The sequence below is a fragment of the Eptesicus fuscus genome, chromosome 11 (genome assembly GCF_027574615.1).
Source record: "Eptesicus fuscus isolate TK198812 chromosome 11, DD_ASM_mEF_20220401, whole genome shotgun sequence".
Lineage (NCBI taxonomy): Eukaryota > Metazoa > Chordata > Mammalia > Chiroptera > Vespertilionidae > Eptesicus > Eptesicus fuscus.
In genome coordinates, this window is record NC_072483.1 from 86,675,361 (window position 1) to 86,698,636 (window position 23,276).

At 42.9% G+C, this 23,276-nt stretch overlaps 1 long non-coding RNA gene across 2 annotated transcripts in view; it reads right to left on the reverse strand.

Annotated features, from left to right (window-relative positions):
• Positions 1–23,276, reverse strand: part of LOC129150712 (uncharacterized) — a 187,848-nt gene that overhangs the window by 127,794 nt on the left and 36,778 nt on the right. The window contains exon 3 of one of the 2 annotated variants that reach the window (XR_008557440.1): positions 6,421–6,479. The exons of the other annotated variant lie outside the window; for it this stretch is intronic. This is a non-coding gene — a long non-coding RNA (uncharacterized LOC129150712). Of the gene's footprint in view, positions 1–6,420; positions 6,480–23,276 lie in introns of those variants that run through there. 2 annotated transcript variants of the gene reach the window in all.

Below are 23,276 nucleotides of genomic sequence, written 5' to 3' on the forward strand. Positions count from 1 at the left end.
AAAGTATCTGGAGATTGACTGACTTATGAAACAGACATAGGAAACGGATCAATAATTAGGTTGACATCCCTTTTCCCTGGCCCCCTCACTCCCAGCCAACTCCTGGCCCCCGTTCCATATTGCCTTATGTAGAGCCTCGAGCACCCTGTGTCCTGGAAAATGTCACTGCACCCAAAGAAAAATACCCTCCCCGTATGTGTGTGTGTGTGTGTGTGTGTGTGTGTGTGTGTGTGTGTGTGTAGAGATTGAGAGAGAGAGAGGGAACACTTTTAAGAAGCCCTATGGAAAATGTGGGGTGATTGGATGACATTGAATGTCGAATGTAATTCAGCCAAAGGTAGAGCTTACCACAGCCCGGGACTTCCCTGCGTAGACTGTCCTCCTGATGTTTCTAAATATGATAGTGGGGATGAGTACCACCAACACTAAACACATTGCATGAGTCACAGGTCATTCATCTTTCCCAACTGCATGTGTCTCATGCCCTAGAGACCAAAGAAAATAAAACTGAACCCTTAACATGTAACCCTAGTGCTACAGACTGAATGCCTGTGTCTCCCCTAAATCCAGATGTTAAAACCCTAATCCCGAAGGTGATCGTATCTGGGATTGAGACTCTCAGCGGTTAGGCTGAGAAGAAGTCATGAATGAGTGTCATGATGGCATTCGTGTCCTTATCAGAGGAGGCCAGAGAATTCGCTGCCCACCCACCCTTCCAGGCAGAATGCAATCAGGAGGCCCTCTGCAACCAGGAAGAGGGCCTTTCCCAGAGAGTAAACCTGCCGGCACCTTGACCTTGGGCTTCTCAGCACCTAGACCCGTGAGAAATAAATGACTGCTGTTGAAGCACCCAGCCTGTGATTCTTACAGCAGCCCGAGCTGGCTGAGATACGTGGGGTACAGCGGCAGGCACTTCACAGAGCTAACACCCTCCTGGGCCTACTAGTGGTCGGCAAACTCATTAGTCAACAGAGCCAAATATCAACAGGACAACGATTGAAATGTCTTTTGAGAGCCAAATTTTTTAAACTTAAACTTCTTCTAGTGCCACTTCTTCAAAATAGACTCGCCCAGGCCGTGGTATTTTGTGGAAGAGCCACACTCAAGGGGCCAAAGAGCCGCATGTGGCTCGCGAGCTGCGTTTTGCCGGCCACTGGCCTAGTCCATAGTATTCCAATTAAACGGCGTGTATTCTCCAACACAGCCTAGACCAGTCATCTGTGTTTCATGCACACCCTCTCGTTCATTCCTCCCCTTGGGTGCCCCAAACGGGCGATGTCAGAGGAAGACATCATGAGAAGAAGACATCATGGAAGCAGGTACCTGTGGCCCACAAAGTCACTGTAGTAATAGGATATCTGGTAGGAAGATTGAATCATTGACTCTAGATTGTTCTGTTCCTTCTTAAACCCAAAGATGATTTGAGAGTTTCCCAAAGCTAGCGTCAGCGCTCCCCAGACCCCACTCTGTGCTCACCGTTGTATCCATGCTACTGGGCGTTCCAAAGAAAAGAACTCTGAAGACGAGCAAACCCAATTTCCACGGAAGCTGGCATAGCAAACCACAACGTTTTTCCAGGAAAAAATAAGTATCAATTTCTGAACTTTAAGGCAAAGTTTATTTTCTCAGTTATTGCTTGGGTTCACCACAATTAATACTCATGGAAAATCAGTAAGTTAAAAAAATCAATTGTTTGAAACCCAAGAATCTCCAAAATTTTACTCGCTCAGTCTCAGAGAGTTGGGAACACTGACCATCTACCTCACTGCATAAAGGCCACAACTCCCTGAATTAATTAGCATATGCAAAGTGTTCAGCTCAGCCCATTGTGCTAGAGGGGCAACCAATAGATACCAGTCTGAATCCTCCTTACAGGGTCCAGGACTCATACACGAACCCCTTTTTCCTGGCACATATTAGGGGCTCAATAAATGTTCGTTTCCTTCCTTTTGCCCTTTCTTTTGTAGCTAAACAAAAACAAAACCCGTGGCATTTTTAAAGCATGAAACTCTGATAAATTTGAGAGAACATTCTGTGGACCCAAGAATAAAAAAAAAATTATATCGTCTAACTAAAAATAATGTTTGTGAAACTGATTTGCATTTCAAATGTTGGCAGTACACCTATGAAGGGTGTCTCTGGCTCAGAATCCTGGCAAGAGGTGATGAGGACTTGAACTAAGGTGGTGGCAGGAGATTGGAGATAAACGGTTATGAGAGGCGAGATAGCAAAATTGTCAGGACTGGAGTGCAGAGGGAAGGCAACCTGGGTCCCATCTCAGCCCCAACCCTTACTAATTCGAGCTCTTGTTGCACGTTCCAATTTATGAAATAAAGAGGAAATAATCCTGACTTCACTGATGGAGGCAAGCATTAAATGAGGCAGTGCATGCAAAGCCCTGAGCATAGCTCCTCTCACGTTGATGCAATAAATGTTGGTCGCTATTAATAGATGTGTCATTTATTTCTCTGTGCACACTCACAACTAAAGATCCATGTCATACTACTTTGTCCTCACTGGGTCCTTGGTCACATTAAAAATCTTCACTGAAAAAAAAAATGCAGAGATGGGACTTGATTCTGTAGGGAAAGAACACAAATCAAAATCTTTATTGTCACAGCAGAATGTTAACTTGGAACCTGGAAATCTGGCATTTGGTTTTTGAGTCCTACTTCAATCAACAACACAGAATTCTAGTGTTCTAGGTACCGGCCCCAAAGCTCAGACTTCAACTGGGAACCATTCAATTCCTGCCAACATTCAGCTGAAAAATGAGATTTAAGAAATAAAGTCTAAAATGGAGTGTGTCCATCTATTCCCCAAAGTGTTCTAAGAACTAGCCTCCGAGTCACCACAAAAGCAGTGGCCTGGGCTCAGGTTAGTTAGCTTTCTTTTTCTTCTTCACTTTAAAAATCCTTATTGTTGAGAGTATTACAGATTCCTCTTCCCTGCCCGACCCCTCTTACCCGCCCCCTCCACCTGGTTCCCACCCTGCCCCTGTCCTTCACCACCCTAATGTCTGTGTCCATGGGCAATGCCTATATGCATATACATTCTTTGGCTAGGTTAGTTAGCTTTCCACTGAAATATTTTGGATAAATTTATTTTTTAATGCAGCGTCAATAAAAAAATAGATCTATATAAAAAAAAAAAACAACACCATCTTGTATTGCCAGGAAAACTAGGACTCTTACCCAGTAAATTATTTAATTTATCCATATATAAGACTCCACGTAAATATACTTAAATATACCAATAAATTTTTGTTCACAGGTATTTTAAACTGTTATACATAAAATTTTAGAAAAAGTTTACTATTTGCTATTATCTGATTTCTAACTTGGTTAGACAATGGGGGCATAATATTGGAATTTATTGGCGTTTTTAATTTTTGCTAGTACTCTGTGAATATATGAAAAGAAGGTACATTCTCCATTGGTTGAAAATACCAAGCTCTTGACCACTTATTGGCTGGTCAGTTTAGTAGAGTAAAACAAGGAAACAGAGTGTTTCCTCCAACAACTGCTCCTCCATCTCTCACTAAATGTATCAATTCCCAGTCCTCCTAAAGGCTTCTTTTCTCTTGACTGATCTATTCCACCCTGGCTCACCTCACCTATCTCACCTTTCCAGCCTGGTTTTGCTCCTGTTACTCCTTGACTGTTTTGTCTTTGAAGTTTCTCTGCTGATCCAGAGTCAGCATTTCATTTAAAACAATTCTTTCTTCTACCCTTTGCCTCCAGGCAGCCTCATCTAACTAACTCATGCTCTCTCTTTTGCTCTGTGCCCTGAGGCCCTGGATGGCAAACCTGCATGGTTGCCTCCTCGATAGTGATTTTCCCATAATTTCTAACAGAACTCTGATTTTGTTTATAATGAAAATATGCCCAGCCCAAAAGCAATGGATCATGACTGGGCTAGGCTAGTCATGGCAATCGTACGACGTACTTTTCCAGACGACCTTGCAGCTAAGGGTGCTCATGAGACTGGGACAAAAATATTTGTTGGATTTTTATGGGATGTTAGAAAGTGTTTGGAAAATACTGCCAGAGAGTGTGGCTTGAGGGAAATCATGAGCTTTCCTAGGAAGATTCACAGCCTTCCTGATGTGGTCCTGATTTGAAGGAGAATGTGACAATTTGCAACTATTAAAAAAAATGTTGGGAAAACTGCAGAAAGACTGGAACTAGTCAATATTCTAACTCTAGTGACATCCTGGGCCAAAACCCTCTATATGAGAAATGTAAATGCCTATTTAAAAAAATAATTATGGTTGGGCTATTACATCCCCTTTTTAGTTGCTTTTTAATAATGTTTCAATTTGTGGCATATGCTTAATTGCCTTAACTTGCTTAATACTACTAATATTCAGGAAATTTTTTCTTATATAAATAACTAAAATAACTAAAGTTAGAACTCTGCATAAGGTTGGCATTTAATTATGCAATTATTTAGTACAGCTAAAATTTATTGAGCACTTTCTTTATACCATACAACCTTCTAGGTGTTTTACATATGTTTATTATTGACTCCCCAAACCACTGTATGAGACAGCTACTGTTATTGCATTCCCATTCTCACAGGTGAGGAATCTAAGACCTAAGGTCACACATCTTTAAGTGGCAAAGCCAAGATTTGAACTTAAAGTCTGGCTCCAAAGCTTGTACTCTTAATAACTATGCTATGTTATCTCTTTTTTGGCAAATTATTTCAATTTTCCAGTTTGGCAAAGATTTTTCACACACACATATACCTGGCAAAGACACATACTTGCCCATTCCCGCATATTCAACACATACACACAGACACACACACATACACACACACACACACACACACACACACACACATTTTTTTACCATACATGACAATCAGTTTAGCAAATGGTCATTCTTTTCCCAGGAAGTCCCTGTTTTGGTAGTTGTGGCAAATCGTTGAATCCTTTTTCATTGAAAAGATTAATTTCAGCATTTCCCCTCAAAGGCTAGCTAAAACCAGAAGTACCGCAATGCTAACTACCTGATTATTGCAAAACGAAGGCAGTCATTTGATATAAAATAAGATTTGACCTGAGTCTTGACCCTTTCTTGGACTGAAATCAAAACCTCAACTTTTCCGAAGCTCTGAGAATGAACTCTGGGTGGCTTCCGCTCCTGGTTTCTCTGCACCTCTTCACTCTTCGGGTTTGTCCAGGATGAAAAAATGGAACGACCAAAATAGCAGAGGAAGATGCCTTCTGGGTCCAGGAGAGTCCAAAGTAGTGAAATCTAGCAAGGAAACCTGCTTCTCTTTTTTTAATTATCTCTAGTGTCCTTTCTACATCACTCTTGTTGATATAGAAAACGCAGATGTTTCTGTGCCTAATAATATGTAGTGTTATTTATTACAACAGAATAAAATGCTGCAGTATCTCACTGACAAACTTAGAGTGGAGTAATTAAAACACAGTCCTTTCAAACATTACAAGCTCTGTGACCTTGGGCAAGGCACTCCCCCCTCCCAGCCATCTGTGATGAGACCCATAACGCTGCCTACAACTAGGGGCGACATGAGTTTTCCAAGAACTGATGATGCTTGTAAAGCAACATCATCATTATTACAGGAGCAGCTAATACATGCTTTGTGTCGAGCTCTATTCTACATGTTTTATGTGTATCCATTTGCCTCATCCTTACAGCAATGCTATGAGACAGCTACTGTTGTCATCCTTTTAAGAGAGCACAGTGAGGCAGAGTGGTTAAGTAACTTGCCCAAGTTCCGGGCTTATACGTGATAGGACTCAAGCAATGCAGGCTGACTCAGGCTTTTAACCATAACACTGCACCATGCTTCCAGAAACAACTCTTCTTGCCCTGGCCGGTGTGCTCAGTAGTTAGAGCATCACCCTACGTGCTGAAGGGTCTCGGTTTCAATTTCTTGTCAAGGCCACATACCTGGGTTGCCCATTTGATGCCAGGCTGGGTTGGGGCATGTGCAGGAGGCAACCAACCAATGTGTCTCTTTCATATCAATGTCTCTCTCTCTCTCTCTCTCTCTCTCTCTCTCTCTCTCTCTCCCTGGTCGGGTATGTTAGAAGGCAACCAATCAATGTGTCTCTTTCATATCAATGTTTCTCTCTCTCTCTCTCTCTCTCTCTCTCTCTCTCTCCCTCTCTCTCTCTCTCTTCCCCCTCCCTCCTTCCCTATATCCCTCTCTCTCTCCCTTCTACTCTTTCTGAAGAGCGATGGGAAAAATATCCTCAGGTGAGGATTAACAACAAAATAAAAAAGAACGCTTCTCATTACTAAGCTTTTGAAAATAATACATAAACAACTTCAAATTAAATAAAATATCAAATCAAGGTAAATATATTCAACATAAACTCTACACTGACAAGTGTTTGTATATTTTATTTAAATAAAATTAAAATGCATACTCCCCAAAGAGTTTGGCAAGTCATCTCTATCCATGCATGTAGATGTGTATATTTCCAGAGATTTCTACAAAAACAAGATAATTCATCAATTTTATGGTTTTTATTAAACATTTTCATTTTGAGACAATTGAAGATTCCCATGCAGTTGTAAGAAGTAACACAGACAGATCCCATGTACCATTTACTCTGTTTCACCCAAAGGTATCAGGTTGCAAAACGTGTGGTGTATTTATTTATATTTAAGGTACAGAACCTCAGGGATTACTCATGCTGCCCTTTCATAGCTACACTCACTCCCCTCCAGCCCCTCCCCTCCCTTTCTTTAACTTCAAACACTGGCCATTTGTTCTCCACTTCCACATGGTGTCCCATGCAAATATCCACACTTCCTGGAAGTTTGCACAAATACAAAGTAGGTAACTAATTGTATGGGATTCTGGACTCGCCTGTGTTTGCTGTGGCCTTTGAGTTGCCTACGAAAATTCCTTGAGCCTAGGGCAGCGATGGGCAACCTTTTGAGCTTGGTGTGTCAAACTTCGCCAAAAAAACTGAGCATAACTCGGGTAGTGTGTCACTTTGAGGAAAAAACATTATTTCGCAAATGTTTCATCCTCAGGAGCAGCAAATGTTTCATCCGTGTCATCAGAAATGGCTACGTGTGTCAGTGCTGACATGCGTGTCATAGGTTCGCCATCACTGGCCTAGGGAGAGGCGTGGGCACGAGTGTGAATGGGGAGAGAAGTGAAGTAGTAGGACAAAGAGGGGCTCTTTCTTGCTCCTTTACATCCATTTCCTTCCAGCACCCCTGCCTTCCAGAACAGTCCTGTGACTCAGAAATGTCAAGCACTCTCTCAGAAGAGTTCATTTCCCAAAGATCTTACATTAATTAACGTTCATTGTAGCAGCATCGTATACCTGCCTGCTTACATTGTCTTTCACAAAACCAAGAAGCGTAGAGAACCACCAGGAAATGTCAAAAAGCAGTTCAACTGCCCACAGTGAAAGGCACCTGGGTTACTAAGGAGTCCTGCGCGGAAGGATGTCTCCATACACCCACCAGTGACGCAGCCGCACGCGACGCACAGAACACAGCAGGAGTTAGCAATGTTGGTGCCTGGAAGTCGGAGCCTCCACGGCCAGTGTATTGCTTTACTGCCATTTCTGACACTTGTATAATACGTTGTGGACTTGCATCATAATGCATTCCCCTTATAATAGGAAATAATACGTTTAAACAGAAATATGATGACTTCCTTTTCCTTTCTCCTTGCCACAGGGGCTGCTCTGGAGAAGAATACTCGTATATGCAAGCATGTAGTGTGTCTGCATTGGAATGCATGTGTGTCCATCCTGACCTCTCTGCTCCCTATATCCGAAAAAACGACTCTGCAAATATTTAAGAGGAAAGAGTGATCATTTAATTGTTTTCTAAACCAGGTTCGCTCCTGGTTTTACGAATTAGCCAGTAAAACTGAATGACCTTGCATAGAGTCCTGCTTCAAAGTTGCCTTTTACACATTGTAAAATGTCGCTTCTCAAAGACTTGAGTGGGTTAAAATTCTATTGGCGCGGCGTAAGTTAAATTACAGACAAGGTGGAGTGTTAGAATTTGCAGAAAGGACTTGACCAGAAAATATAATCCCTCTAAATTTGATTATAATCAATAATAAACTATCTTTACATCTTTCTAGTCTTCATTCAGGTTTGGACTTTCTTGTTTCTTAATCTCTTTTTGTCTAGATATAGCTTTATGCTTTGAACTAGGTTGGTGAACAGTAAAAAAAAAAAAAAAAAGTGAATAATAGCATTTTTTTATTTTCTACTCCTCTCCTCTCTGCGATCCTTCCAAACATCTTCGTCCTTTGGTGTTTGGAAAGACAGCCGTAATATCTAATGTACAAAAAGCATTTCTAAAATGACCTCATCAACCAATTCTCAAAGTTCCCTCTTAGGGACAAATATTGCAGTGGCTAAAGGGATATAATAATGAAAACTGAGAATCGTTAACAAATACCTGGTTTCTCTAGACTGACCCCTGCCCAAAGATCTTTGGGGACCCCAAACAGACTTACTGATCGGGCAAGCACAAGTGCCCCCAATAATGGCATGCAGTGTCATCTTTCCGAATAATCTTCTGATGCCAATGTCCTGTAGGCAGCCCTTCATATGCATGGCTCCTCCCACCTCTGCAGCAGCAGCTGGAACATCTGTATAGCATTAAAGGGTGCATAGTAAATGCTTCCTCTGCTCTTCAAAGGCAGTTTGTTTTTTGTTTTTTAGGCCTAGATGATATGAAGGCAGCCATCTGAAATGTATACAGCCGAGTCTTTGTTTAAATCTGGAAGTTGGCACATGGAAAATCTGCTGATTTGTTAGCTCCCTCTTTTCGCCTTGATATTTTGATAATGATTTTTCTGGGCTCCCAGAAAATAGAAAAAAAAAAAAAAAAGAGAGAGAGAGAGAGAGAGAGAGAGAAGTCACTTTTCTTTTATCTAAGCTTCAGTTGCTAGTTAAGCAGATGATCAGTAACTCAAGTCTCAGTAACTTAATAGGCCTTTGATTAAAGTTCTTTTGAGCCTTTCCCAGTAAGTGCTCTGCGCAGTGAAGCAAAGCGGAGAGCCTCCATGTGCTATGGGTTGACTTACGGGCCTCAGCAAACAGAGGCGAAGTCAGGTCTCGTTAGCCATTATCGAAAATAACTTTAATGCTTCCTTGGAATTACGTCATCATTTAGAACAAAAGAAACGTGAGGGCTTACAGAGTTTACAATCCTGGAAAATTGCATAGATGCTTATCCTTACTACACCCCCAACCTAATACGCTTCCAAAGGTGCCAATCAATGTTCACATTGCAAATGGGTATCGTGGAAAAATCAAGCCTGTTTGCTTTGGAATCAAGTGTAAACAATGTTACACAAACTGCTCAAGGCACTCTGATGGCCCACCTGTGCCCCTCCCCGGAGGCCCCCTCCTGGTCCCTGAATCCCTGAGTCATCCCCAAGTCTCTGTGTTCTTTTTTTTTTTTTTTTAATTGATTTCAGAGCCGAAGGGAGAGGGAGAGAGAGATAGAAACATCAATGATGAGAGAGAATCATTGATCAGCTGCCTCCCGAACGCCCCACATCAAGCCTGCAACCCAGGCATATGGCCCAACGGGGAATCAAACCGTGACCTCCTGGTTCATAGGTCGACGCTCAACCACTGAACCACACCAGCCAGGCCAGGTCTCTGTTCTGTAGCAACACATCAGTGTCCCTCACTCCTGTCCAGAGGCAACTCAGTTGAAGTTCTGTTCAAATTAACTTAGTAAACATACAAACTGCAAAGGGAGGGAAGCATCTGGGAGTGCGTGACTGTGTGTGTATGCTTTTGTGTGTGTGTGTATTTGTGTGTGTGCGTGTGTGTGTGCATGTGTGTGTGTATCTATTAAAACACATCTACTCATTCAAAAGTGTCTCGTTGCAAGGTGAATGAATATGCCGGCAAATTCCCATGTTTCTGTTTACTTGTTTAACTATTAAGTCACATAATACTTGCCTGTGTGTTATGAATGACATGATTACCATAATTCTCAGTTTTCAAAGCCCTCTCTGTCTGAGAGGTGGTTTGTTTTTTTCTTCCCCCTTTGTGAAAATAAAACAGTTACTTCGCTACATGCTCTATTGGGATGACTGACAATTGATGAAAACATACAAAGCTCCCACAAATAATTTTAATTTCCATCCAAAATAAAAATGTGCTAACTCCGCATGCCTATAACAGAAACATTGTCATCATGCTCCTGTTTACACAGACTTCATCAGCGGTGTCGCTGGGGCACAGCAAAGCAGCAATGTGACCTGCCGAGACTTGGCGCCAGATTGCGGTTTACAGTCAAGGCAACAGGAGTCACTGAAGTGCGTAGCTCTCGCCCCAATTACTAATTAATCAGCCCCAAAGAGGTCTCCATAAAAGGCACACTGTTCATCCGTGCATCCCACGCATTTAAAGGGCTCCTCCGCTTTTTAAGGAGGAAGGATGGCCTGAGGAGAAAGGTCATCACCCGGTACCTGGCTCATACAGAGCTCCTTAAGGCCATTCCCCTGGGCCCTGCCTGTCCTTTCGCCGCTCCCTCCTAAACTCTCTGAATACACGTTTTCCCACGATGGCAGTGTCCCAGCATCACTGAAACGTCAGGAGGCTGGTTTCTGTCTAAAAACAGGGGGCTGGGTTGATTTTTGGAGCTTCTGTCACTGCCCAGTCTTTTCCTCTTTCCTTTCGCAGCTAGTGCCCATAGCCAAGGAAGAGGTATCAGAGGTCGTTGTTATTTTAAGACTTTGTTGGGAATAAGAGGACTTCGCAATCAGGGTGATTCAGTTCAGCTCGGCTTCTACCCACCTTCATCAAATGAAAACTACATGGGATCCCCTTCACCTGTGGAGGAGAGAAGAGAAGCCCTCCAAACTTCCCAGCTTTGGGAAAAAAAAATCCCAGCCACGTATCGTAAAAGAAAGCACGTGCCGCTGCCTTGTTTACCTGAAGCGTCTTTAAAAGGATGGATTTGCTTCTTGGGTTCTTCCTTTCCTGGATACCTAGGCCTCAGAGAGCATTGCCTTCAAAGTAAACGGCAACCCTGGGCCTCCAGATCAGCAAGGGGAAGGCGCGCAATGAGAATCAGGCTGCTGAGTTCAGACCCCCGACGGACCGCCCGGCCACACGAGGCCAACATGATTCAAGGCGTTTAACCACAGATGGTGGTATATGGGCCATCTGAGCACACGGCAGCAGACCTAAAGGCAGGCGTGTGGTGGCGTCCATGTGTGCACAAACTGTCCACTGCAGAATCGGAAACGAAGTTGTCTGAGACTTCGATGATGCAGCCTGACCCCTTTGCTTGTAGGGGATTTCTGCAAACTGCCATGAAGTAGGTCAGGTTTTGCACAGAAAAGATACAATGACTGGAGTTTTGCATTCTTAACCAAAGGTCACAGCTCATAAATCATAGCTGTGGCAAAAACAAAAAAGTCTATAAAGTAAAAATGTAACAGCTAGAAGCCCACTCAAAGAATTCAAAACAGTTTCCTTAATTTTCAGCTCCTAAGTGCGCATTGCGCACGCAGTGGACAGACTAGGGAGCACAGGTTCATGACCTGCCGTTTAAATTGTGTCCTCCTTTGCCATCAAGGGGCCAGGCGATCTGGCATAAGCCACGCCCCTCGCTCCTTCTCTATCACCTAAACACACTGGCCTAGACCCGTGGTCGGCAAACTGCGGCTCACGAGCCACATGCGGCTCTTTGGCCCCTTGAGTGTGGCTCTTCCATAAAATACCACGGCCTGGGCGAGTCTGTTTTGAAGACGTGGCGTTAGAAGAAGTTTAAGCTTAAAAAATGTGGCTCTCAAAAGAAATTTCACTCGTTGTGCTGTTGATATTTGGCTCTGTGGACTGATGAGTTTGCCGACCACTGGCCCAGATGATCTGAGAGGTGCCTGACATTCCCAGTACATTTCAAATCTACTAGGAGAGGTAGATAAAAGCATCGTCTACGTATCAATTTACTGGTTAATTACTAGTCGTTGCGTTTCTTTTCTCAGCACCCAGAGGAGATATGCTTAATCCACATTGCCACGACGTGGCCGAAGACGTCTGAGCTGATGATGGTTTCCCCGTGCTGACTTTCTCTGGGGTAAACAGGTATCGATGGTGAAGAGGGCGGTGGTGTTCCGACAATAATTACTTTACATGAAACATGTGCCATGTGCGGAGCACTGTGTTCCAGGCCCATTCATGTTTTACCCTCATGGCTCCAGAGAGCTTCTACTGACACCTCATTTCCAAGAGGGAAAATGGAGGCCTGGGAGGTCAGCTGACTCTCAGCCGGCATCCCCGCTGCCCACCCACTCTCCTGTGGGGATAAGGAAGGGCTTACTGGCCTTGGACCTCTCCCCTTTGCACACTCTCAAGCAGCGTACACTACTGGGCAAAAGAGAGTGCTTCGGGAACCTAATGCGTTTGTCTTGTTTTTATTGCTGATTCTCCTTTAAAAACATTTAAAAAAAAAAAAAAAAACAAGCACGGACAGCCTGTCTACCTTTTTTCACTCCAAGTCTCTTCGGTGTACCCCACGTTAGAAGAGCAACTGTTCGTTTCAGACCCAGACCAGGCAGTGGCCACAGAAAGCAGGATGGGCAGGCCGGCAGCCTGTGCCACCTCGCTGGTCACAGGGCCTCTGGAACGTGGACGAGCCGTGACACACTTAGGGCCCTGCCACACTGAGTTGGCATCTCGTGTATAAAGGGCCATGCCATTTATAACTGTGGTGGAGGCATTTAGGTCTTGTCCCAGAAACGGCTAACTAGCAGGGCCAGCTACCTAACTCGCCAGGACCCTGCTCAGGAGGAAAATGCAGCCCAGACACCTGGGGACTCAATTTCCCCTTCTCCTGGTGCGGCCCCACCCACAGCAGAAGGGAGACCCCCGGGGAATTGCACTGTCTGTGCTCGGCCCTGCTTGGTACATAGATCAGGGTGTCCTGCCGGCTCCAAGCCTGGAAGCCAGGATATAGTAGGGTATGACCCCACCCTTCCCTCTTCCCAGGACCCTCCCGAGGGTGGAGGCAAAATGCAGGTTCTTCCACCCCATCCCCACCCCTTGGGACCCAGACCTTCTCTGGCGATTGAGGGGGGATGGGAAGGTAGTGCTGGCAGGGCCTCCAGCACCAGGGGTAAGGGAGTGGGCAGCTGACAACAGTTGAGGATGGGGGAGGGAGGGTACCTACTGGGGGATGAGGACTGGGCGGCACCTGAGAAGCTCTCAGCTCCCAGCACCTGCTCTATCATCCTGGTAACTTCTTATACAACACAAATTCCAAGATAAAATTGTTAAGAATTCCAGGCTGGCACCCAGAGCTTTCGGGCTCAGGTGCTGACCCTTCAGGGCATGGGTCCCCAGCTACTGCATGGGTCACAAGCCCACGACCGAACCTGTTGAATGGTCGCTCAACACCACCCATTAGGCTGCAAGTGGATGAGTGGAGTTGGAAGTACCAAAGATGGCAATTGTGTTAACTTGCATTTAACACACAATGTAATGACTTCTATGGGACAACAGGACTCTGAATTGTGCTTTTCCATCTATCACTGCTGTTGGGTCTGAACTCCTCTGCTAGGGACTGGACCCTCTGGGACACCAGGTATTCAATGGAGAAGCCATGAGAAGTTGTGGGTATATAAGAGTGTCTTTATTGTAGAAGCCAGTAGCCATTGCTAACAAGGAGCCACTAGACAAAACAGTTCTTCAAAGTAAAGTCTCATACAGTAGCCACACACCAATGAGGTAATAATCCATCTTTCCCACACAGCAGCAGCAGCCTCTGTCCCCACAGCAGCAGCCTGCTGGTCGATAATATATCTTCCCCCATAATGCAGCACCCTGCCTGCTGGAAAGTAGTCTTACACTAAGCAATCTAGCCTTACCTAGGAGAGCCTCCTCTGGCTGGTCAGTAACAATTGTATACTACTTAGACAAAAGAGGCTTCAGTCTTTGGGGTTAGAGAAGGTCATGCTTGCACAGTGTAATACAGATGACTCGCCTTGTTCTTGTGCTTGTGTATAGTCCTTGGACACCCTGATTAAGATCCCCATGCTCAGAGTGTCCTTGAACATCCGGAGTACTCTGAACAAGACCTCTACGCTCTAATTGGCCTTGAGCATCCAGTGTACTCTGAACATGGTCCCCACAACTGCTCTGTCTCCTCCATTCATCTTCTGAATCTTTCTTATGGCTTCCCCATGGGATATGGTCACTGGCTCGGCCAGTTACTCCCCAGAACTGCCTGTTTCCCAAGTAAAATTTATCCTAAAGGGGTCTGTTTCCTGAGGCATCCGCATTGAGTATGGGGATGCCAGATGCAATAAATCAGACATTTTATATGACCGATACTAAAGAATACCTGTCGTCACCAAACGTAATTATGTTTTTCTGTCATTTAGGAAGTTCACCTTTCTCTGGAAAAGCACAGTCAAATACTAGAATGTTGACAATATGTAAAGCATATTTTAATTGTAGGTTTTTAAAGCCATGTTCACTGCCATGAATGCCAATGAACTGGTTTACCATAGTCCAGTTTCCTTTCTTTCTCAGAATGTAAGTGGACATTTTGTTGTTTCTTACTCCTGTGCAGCGTGGCAAACTGTCTATTGTTTCTCTCTGCTCCAATGATCCATGATGACGATACTTCATATATACCAAGCGTGTTACAGTAAATAAAGCATGTTTATATATAACTAGAGGCCCGATGCATGAAATGCGTGCAAGGGGCTCGGCCCTCGCAGCCGCAGCGGCCTGCCTTGGCCTGAGGCAACCACAGCAGCTGCCTCGGCCCTTGCTGCTCCGGCTTTGTCCGGAAGGACGTCGGGTCTAATTAGCATATTAAGCTTTTATTATTATAGAGTCTGTGAGTTGGTTGAAATACCTGTCATTGTCTCCTTAGAAATGAGGATAAAAAATGCTCAGAGTTCAGATGACTTTTTTCACAGTTAGACAGGGGAGGGCTGAGTGAAACAGGTCCCTGGCTTCCGAGCTCCTGCACCCCCTGCCTCTCCTGGGACAGAGGAACCCAGCACCAAGAGGTGGGGGTGGGGGGACGGGGCACATTCAGGCACCAGCCATGGGCTTGGCACTTGCCATGTGATCCATTGACACCTCATGGCCCCCGAATCTGCAAGGTCTTAGCTTCAGTTCCTTACACAGTGGCCCACGTCCCCCAAGGGTAAGGTGACCAGATTTTAACATTGGTAAAGCGGGACACCATTGTCAGGGGGGAGAGGAGGGTTCCTTGATTAAAAATTTGGTCTATATGGAGCAACAAAAATTTTCATAGAACGCAAAGATAGTATTGTAATATATTTTTTTAAATTTCAACATAAGTACAATTTACAAATATAATAAATAAAAAATTATGTATAGTATTATTTTATTCTTTGGCATATTTCTCATTTGAGTGAATTTTTTTTTTTAGTAGATTGCTGTCGTTGTTTAAAAGGTCATGAATTTGCCGTAATGTAAGTCGTAAGTGTCACTTTCAAGGCCGGCGCTAGACTTTTTACCGCCACTATAAAATATAAATAATACGAGTACCGTCTGCTAAATTCAAGAAAATTTATGTATTTATGAAATAAATAAATAAATTACTTACCTAAATTATCTGAATAGCTGATCTGTAATGACATCAATTGTTTAACTAGCTTACTAGCACGCAGTACGATGTGTATCGTCTGAGAGACAGTTACAAAATGTTTTCGTCGTTGCCAAGCCCAAAAAATGCCATTGTTCATTAAGTCCAAACAATGGTGGTCGAATTCTAACAACTGATCAACAATGCGAACTTTGATAAGCAGTTCTCGATAATCAGTTCTCAACAATTATTTGTTATTATTAAAGTTTAACATTATAAAATTAACAAAAATAATATAAAACTCATATCCTGGCTAAATAGCCACATGGCCGCCGAAAACCGTATATTCCCTTCCCGTTCTCCCGCCATTCCCTAGCTTGTTGTGCATTCTTTCCAAAAATCGGGACTTTTTAAAAATGCTGCGGGACGCGGGACAAATTGTTAAAAATCGGGACTGTCCCGCCAAAAGCGGGACGTCTGGTCACCTCACCCAAGGGGGGAGAATGAAATAGGAAGGACCATGAATGAAGCCACAGGAAACTGAACGCCAGTCATGTAGCTGTGACAACGGGCACATCACCCCTTTCTTGAATCGCTAGAAAATGAGGATAAATGTGTACCATCGCGTGGAAGCCTCTTGGGACAGGATGGACCCGGGGCGGCGATGGCCTCCACCTCCCCGTGGGTGACCAGCAGGCCCTGCTCCTCGCGGGTCCGGCTCCCACAGGGAAGTGACCGCTGCTTCCTGGAAGGGCACCAGCCTCTGCAGACACGGGGTCAGACTCTGAACACAGCTCACAGCTCGGGCATAGACGGATGGAAGGTGGAACAGAAACACAGCTTTCTGCGCCATCTATAGTAAAATGGTGTGGGCTATCAACCCGAATTTTTAATGAGTAAAACAGCTGTATGTCATTGTGAGCGCGTAAAACCATTCTGAAGTGCATTTCAGGGCAGATTCCTGACCTGCTTCGCTTCCCTTTGCCCTCCACAATAGAAAGAGCTGGAAATATTTTAAAATCTCACTTATCACCATAAGATGCTGGTTTTTAGTTAACACTGGGTAAAGTACCATGTTTCAGCAATTTTTAAAAAATATTTTTTATTGATTGTTAGAGAGAGAGGAAGGGAGTGGGGGAGAGAGAGAAATACCAAAGTGAGAGAGAGAAACATCCATCAGCTGCCTCCTGCACTTCCCCTCCTTGGGATGGAGCCTGCACCTTGGGCATGTGCCCTGACAGGGAATCACCCCGCAACCCTGGGTGCCGGGGACGATGCTCAACCAACGGCAAGGGCAAGGGCAAGGGCAAGGGCAGCTTCGACAATTTTCATGCACAGCTTATTTTTCTGTTAGACTTCAACATACTAGCATCCACTTGTACTGGATGAAGGCAGTTGGGTTTGGAAGGACGAGGGAGCGGGGGAAGGCCTATCTGCACCGGCAGGACCTGAACCGGATCTCACCAGACTGCAAGGAGGCCCAGCCACAATGCCCTGACGCACAGCAGGTGTGTGTCTGTGTCTTTCCCATTACACACAGCTCTGTGCTGCCTGCCTGTGGCTTCAACGTCATGTAAAGTGATTGAAGAGATACCCTTCTTACTTTCATCTTTCTTTCACCCATGAATTTCCCTAACGCCAGTTAAACTTCTCACGGTGTGGGTATGTATGTTGTGGAATCTGAACATGGAATCTAGATCGGTTTCCCATTTGCTCTGCATCAGTTTGGCAACCGATGTTGTTGTCAGGTTGTTTTGAGCTGTGCCTGAGGATTAAACTGTAAGCCTGTGATTTTTAATATAAAAATAATACATGCTATAGTCCATAGCATAGTGTTATTGCAGCATTCAAAGGGGGCGGGGAGGGAGAAGGAACAAAAATATAGTATTTTACTATTTTAAAAGAGGAACCCTGCACTTACAGAGAATTTAATACTAATTTATTTTGGACAACGGTAGGGAAAATCAAAGATGAGGCTATTTCTATTTCTTATTTTATCAAATGCCTGGCTAGTTCCATAACATCGGTGGGGGTAGGGTGGAGAGGAGGAGTGTTTAGACTCTCCCAACCCTCAACAACATAACAGGGCACGGAAATGCACATCTGTAAGTAAATGCATCATTAGATTCTCATCAATTTGTAAGCTTCGCTTGATGTATAGCTAAAATAATCCCACAAGGAAAACTAAAAAAAAAAAAAGGTGGGGGGGAAGGGGGTTGGTTTGAAACACATGCCAAATAGGCGAAGGAAGGGGGTGGAGGGGGTGGATGGGTGGGACCAAATCACTTAATAAAGAATTTTGCAGGTACTAGAAATACCTTTGCCCCAGTCCAGAGTGAGGAACTGTTTTAAGTACACAGCTACCAATGTCTTTACGAACAGGGGCGAGCTCTGGACACATTAAAGGCACCCAGGAAAGCAACTAACGATGCACTTGAGCGCTAACAGGTTGTCATTAGCCCGGCATCTGCTCTCATCACAGTTAATTATTCAGTTGCTTTGTTTTCCAAGTAGGTGTCTGGTAAAATTTAGCAGAATCTTAATTAAAACACATTTTCAAACTCCTTGGATGCTCATCTCAGCTAAAGAAATCAAGACAATTTCCACCATAAACATCAAGCTTCAGTTGAGCTATCAAACGGAAGAAGAAACTCAGCCAATATAAGTTGCTAGGTATTAACTATTGGGATGCCCAGAGGATGCAGGTAATGGAAACCTACCTTGAGAAACAACTTATTTTTCCCAGACCACCAACTGGTCACAGCACATGGTCAAATAACAGTCACACCTAAGACACTTAATTGACCTTCACTATGCAACATAAAAACTGAAATGTAATTTATCAGCTTGGAACATTCAAAAGACAATGTGAGTTTCTACGTTTATCGTTGAATTAATATTTCAATATTTGAAATAAATTTTTAAGGCAGTAGAAATCCTCCCCCTAAGGACCACTACTTACCCTCAGCTATTCATATGGGGACACGAATAAGGATCCTAATTAAAACTGCTGTAAATAACATAAACATGACAAACTATGAAAATGTAAATAATGGGTCAAGAATGATGATCACCTTTGACCAACGACTTAAGTAGTTGGAAAGCACACTGTGGATGTGAAAGGAATCAAAGGTAAAGAAAACAAAGTAACCAGGAGGAGAGAAGTTCAGAAAGATTATGGCAGGAATGAGAGTGAAATCAAAGAATACCAGAGACATAGAAGCATCGAACAGATCATCCAACCTCAGGGGGAAGGCAGGGGAGGGGTTATGGGGGGTGGGGGAGAGATCAACCAAAGAACTTGTATGCATGCATATAAGCATAACCCATGGTCAGAGTCAGTAGTGGGGTGAAGGTATGTGCTGGTGCGGGGGAGGTTGGGAACAAGCAGGGAGAGGTCAATGGGAGAAAAGGATTCATATGTAATACTTTAAACAATAAAGAATTTTTTAAAATAAGAATAACACCAACTCTTTCCCTAGAATGTGAGGACCATGACTTTACTCTGAACCACCAAGATCCATAACCCTGGCTATGCATTCAACAAAAAGATTCTTTGCATGAAAAAATTATGAATTTTGAATGCATTCTTCCCTCAAAGTGATGGTGGCGTTACCATATCCCCCCAAATTTAAAGCTAAATCTCTCAAGTAAAAAGAAATAACCAAATGCTGACTACTCAGTGCACCCACTCTGGAGCTAGAATATGAATTCCCCTAATTAGATGGGGTCTTCTTGAACAGATATCCATATATTGCAAAGACATGGAATCACGGCAATAACAATACAGTTATTAAGAATGAGTCAATTAATCAGTGATGAGTGGTAATGGATATGGGGGTGTTCTTTTGGCTTCTCTAGTTCCTCCCCGCTTCCTGCTGTAGATTTTTTCCTTCTTTCTCTTATTCTTCTCTCTCCTTCTTCTCTTCTCCTTCCTCCCATCTGCTCTCCTTCCTTCTACCCTTTCTTCTACAAATATTGCAGGAGTCCTTAATATGTGCTGGATACCCTGCTGGAGACAAGGACTATAGTATGAAAAGACAGTATTTGCATTAATCTTATAATTTACTAGTGAAAGACATAATTATTTCCATTTTGTATTGGTGCTCTCAGGATATGAGGGTTTAAAAATCTTCTTTCATCAATTATTTCAACTCTGAATTTTGGGGAAATAGCTAAGTTTTACCACCCCCCCCCCAAAAAAAAAAAAAACAACAACAACAACACTCTTCTTTCTTTAAAAAGAAAAGGTTTTTCATATCAATTCCAGCTCAGACAAAAACCTTCTGAGATCAGAATTTAAAGGTATACACAAAAAGAGGTCCTTGCAACAGTCACCTATCCAGACCCTCCCACAGCCCCCCGTCTATCAAAGGACTCCATGGGTGGAACAATAGGGAGCGTCCAGGGTAGACACTGAATGGACTGTTGGGCTCAAAATCTCAAATTTGATTTTTCAGTTGCTGTCAGCATACAGTGTGCCTCTCTACAAAGATGTGTGGACCTGTTATATTTTTATGAGTCAGTCAACTTGAAACTCAAGAATGGAGTATAAAGCTGTCACTTTATATATGAGAGAGAGAGAGAGAGAGAGAGAGAGAGAGAGAGAGAGAGAGAGAGAGAGGTGCAGCCCAAAGGAACTGAACAACTCCACCACAACAGATGGCTTGTGCCATGTTGCATTTAGTCTCCCTAAGGAGCAAACCCGTGCAGAGGCTACCAACGCTCCTGCTTGCGTGAGAAAACGCTCTTTCTGTATTGATGGCTATAACCTATGTGACTTCCGTGGAAAACAAAGTCACAGAGATTTGCCCTTCCTTCAGGTAGAGTCCAACAGCGAGGCCGGAAGACTAAATCCGCAGGGTGTCACATGCATCTTGGAGAACTGATTACTGGGATAGCAGGGTAACAAATCCATACCACTCAATACAAGATTTGCCTCCCGGAATAAAAATAAAATAGGCACATTACTCCTCAAAGACACATTTGATTTAGTTGTTAAGAGTAGAGTGTTGGAATTTGTGAAGAACTGTTGCTATTTAATAGAGGTGAAAGTTTTAATGTGAATATTGCCTGTGTGAGCGTGTGTGTGTGCAAAGTTGGCGTGACACATTCCGCTCAAATTAGACTTCTAAATAGCTAGTAGCAGCTGTGGTGCTTAGAAATCGGTTTGATTTAAATGATGATGTCATGTGCTTATATAAGAAAACTAGGTGTAGTCATTGGGTAGGAGAGCTTGTAACGTACCTAAAGAGATAGTGTGCAAGTGTCTTCATTTAGAGGCTATAGAGATGCTTATATTTTTGTACACCCTCGAAATTCTCATCATTATGTACCACTTAAAAATGTGTATGTCCATAAAGATAGCAAAGATAGAATAGACAACAATTATTTTGTGGCAGCCATAGGTTAGGCACAAATGTTATTTTGTGGCAGCCATAATAGCACATACGAAGGTGTGAGTCTTAATTCACGTGTATTCCTGTATCTTAATTAAGATCCCTCGTATTAAGATGACTTGGATCCTTTATTCACCGTAAGACAACAAGAACTCGGAAAACAACTAAGTTCACAGAATTGCATTTTTTATTTTCTACAGGCACATGAAGAGCAAAGGCTAGTAAATGAAAATTACTTGAGGATCAATCACATTTAGTTTACTAATTATCTCTTCTGTCTATAAACATTGGCCAGAGATTAATGAAAGGGGACATGTTTGCCTAAAATTTAGAAGAATGAAATATTTTATTTTCCAGACAATCTGGTTGTAATGTCTTGAGAAAAGGATATTATTTGGGTGGAGGAAAGGGAACAAATTTAAAAATTACCGTTGTCATGCAGAATTATTAGAGTCTGAAATTGTAAATCTGGGTCTGGTCTCGCTTCATACTTTCAAGAAAAGAAAGACAGCAGCAAGGAGAACAATGTGTTTACCTGGATATTGTCTTGTTAAAGATCAGAGTTAATTATAAAAGCATTACTCGTCTGTAAAAAGATTTCACTCATGTTCTTTATTAAAGAAAAGCTAAAAAATGAATTATTTTTGTTTTGAAACTCAGAATACAGCTCCTTTAAATGTCTTTCCTTCCAAAGCCTTAAAGGAAACATAGAAGAATAAAGGTTCTTCCATGGAAACCCATAGTGTTCACTCTTTACACCCCTTTATCTCTGAATTTGAGGGAGTAAGTCTGCTGCTAGCATACCTTTGGTGAGTTTTTTTCCCCCACAATTATCAGCACCCCTCATTTCAGCTATTAAGTATTTAAGGATAACAAAAGGAACATAAACAATCCAATCAAAAAATGGTCAACACCCAATGGGCAAGACCTAAATAGATACTTTTCAAAAGGGGACATACAGAAGGCCAAGAGACATATGAAAACATGCTCAAAGTCACTAATCATCCAAGAGATGCGAATCAAAACGACAATGAGGTACCATCTCACACCTGTCAGCATGGCTATCATCAACAAATCAACAAATGACAAGTGCTGGAGAGGATGCGGAGAAAAAGGAACCCTCGTGCACTACTGGTGGGGCTGAAGCCTGGTGCAGCCACTGTGGAGAACAGTATGGAGCTTCCTCAAAAAACTAAAAATGGAACTCCCATTTGACCCAGTAATCTCACTTCTAGGAATATATCCCAAGAAACTAGAAACACCAATCAGAAAGGATATATGCACCCCTATGTTCATAGCAGCACAATTCATCATAGCTAAGATTTGGAAACAGCCTAAGTGCCCATCAGCAGATGACTGGATTAGAAAACTGTGGTACATCTACACAATGGAATACTACGCTGCTGTAAAAAGGAAGGAACTCCTACCATTCGCAACAACATGGATGGAACTGGAAAGCATTATGCTAAGCGAAATAAGCCAGTCAGAGAAAGATAAATACCACATGATCTCAATCATTTGTGGAATATAATGAACAACATAAACTGATGAACAAAAATAGATCCAGAGACAGAGAAGCATTGAGAAGACTGTCAAACCTCAGAGGGAAGGCAGGGGATGGTAGGAGGAAGGGGGAGAGATCAACCAAAAGACTTATATGCATGCATATAAGACTAACCAATGGACACAGACACTAGCGGGGAGAGGGTACAAACTGGGGGATGGGGGAAATGGGGGGATAAGAACACATATGTAATACCTTAATCAATAAAGAATAAAAATAAATAAGGATAAGTAGTTGGATATTTTCTCTCCTATTAATTGTGTGGTATAAATTAAGTCCAAATTCTGATAATAGCTTGTCATTTTAGAGAAAGAAGAAAGGTGTGTTTTAAGAGGACACTTAGAAGTGTTTCCAAAAAAGTTATGGTGTTTTGGTAAGCAGAAAAATGCTCTTGATGTCCTACCCTCGCTGGAACATCTCCTGGTCAGAGATATTCCGCAAAGTGATTTCACAGGCAAATGGTTTAATGCATGGCCAGCCAATTTAGCCTTTTTTAAATATGTGCTTTACGCATATAGATATTTTGAGATTATGCCTTCTGGAATGATTACTGAACCCACATTGAAAAGTTATTATGCAGAAGCATGGGTGTACAAATAGTTCATAGCTTAGGGGAACTATAAATAGAACTAACTGAATCTTATTACAGAGCTCACGTCCTGGTTACTTAGAAGAACTATTTTGGTGGCATCGATCAGCTATAACATTTTTAATAAGCATGTCACTAAAAAAGTAAGAAAAACA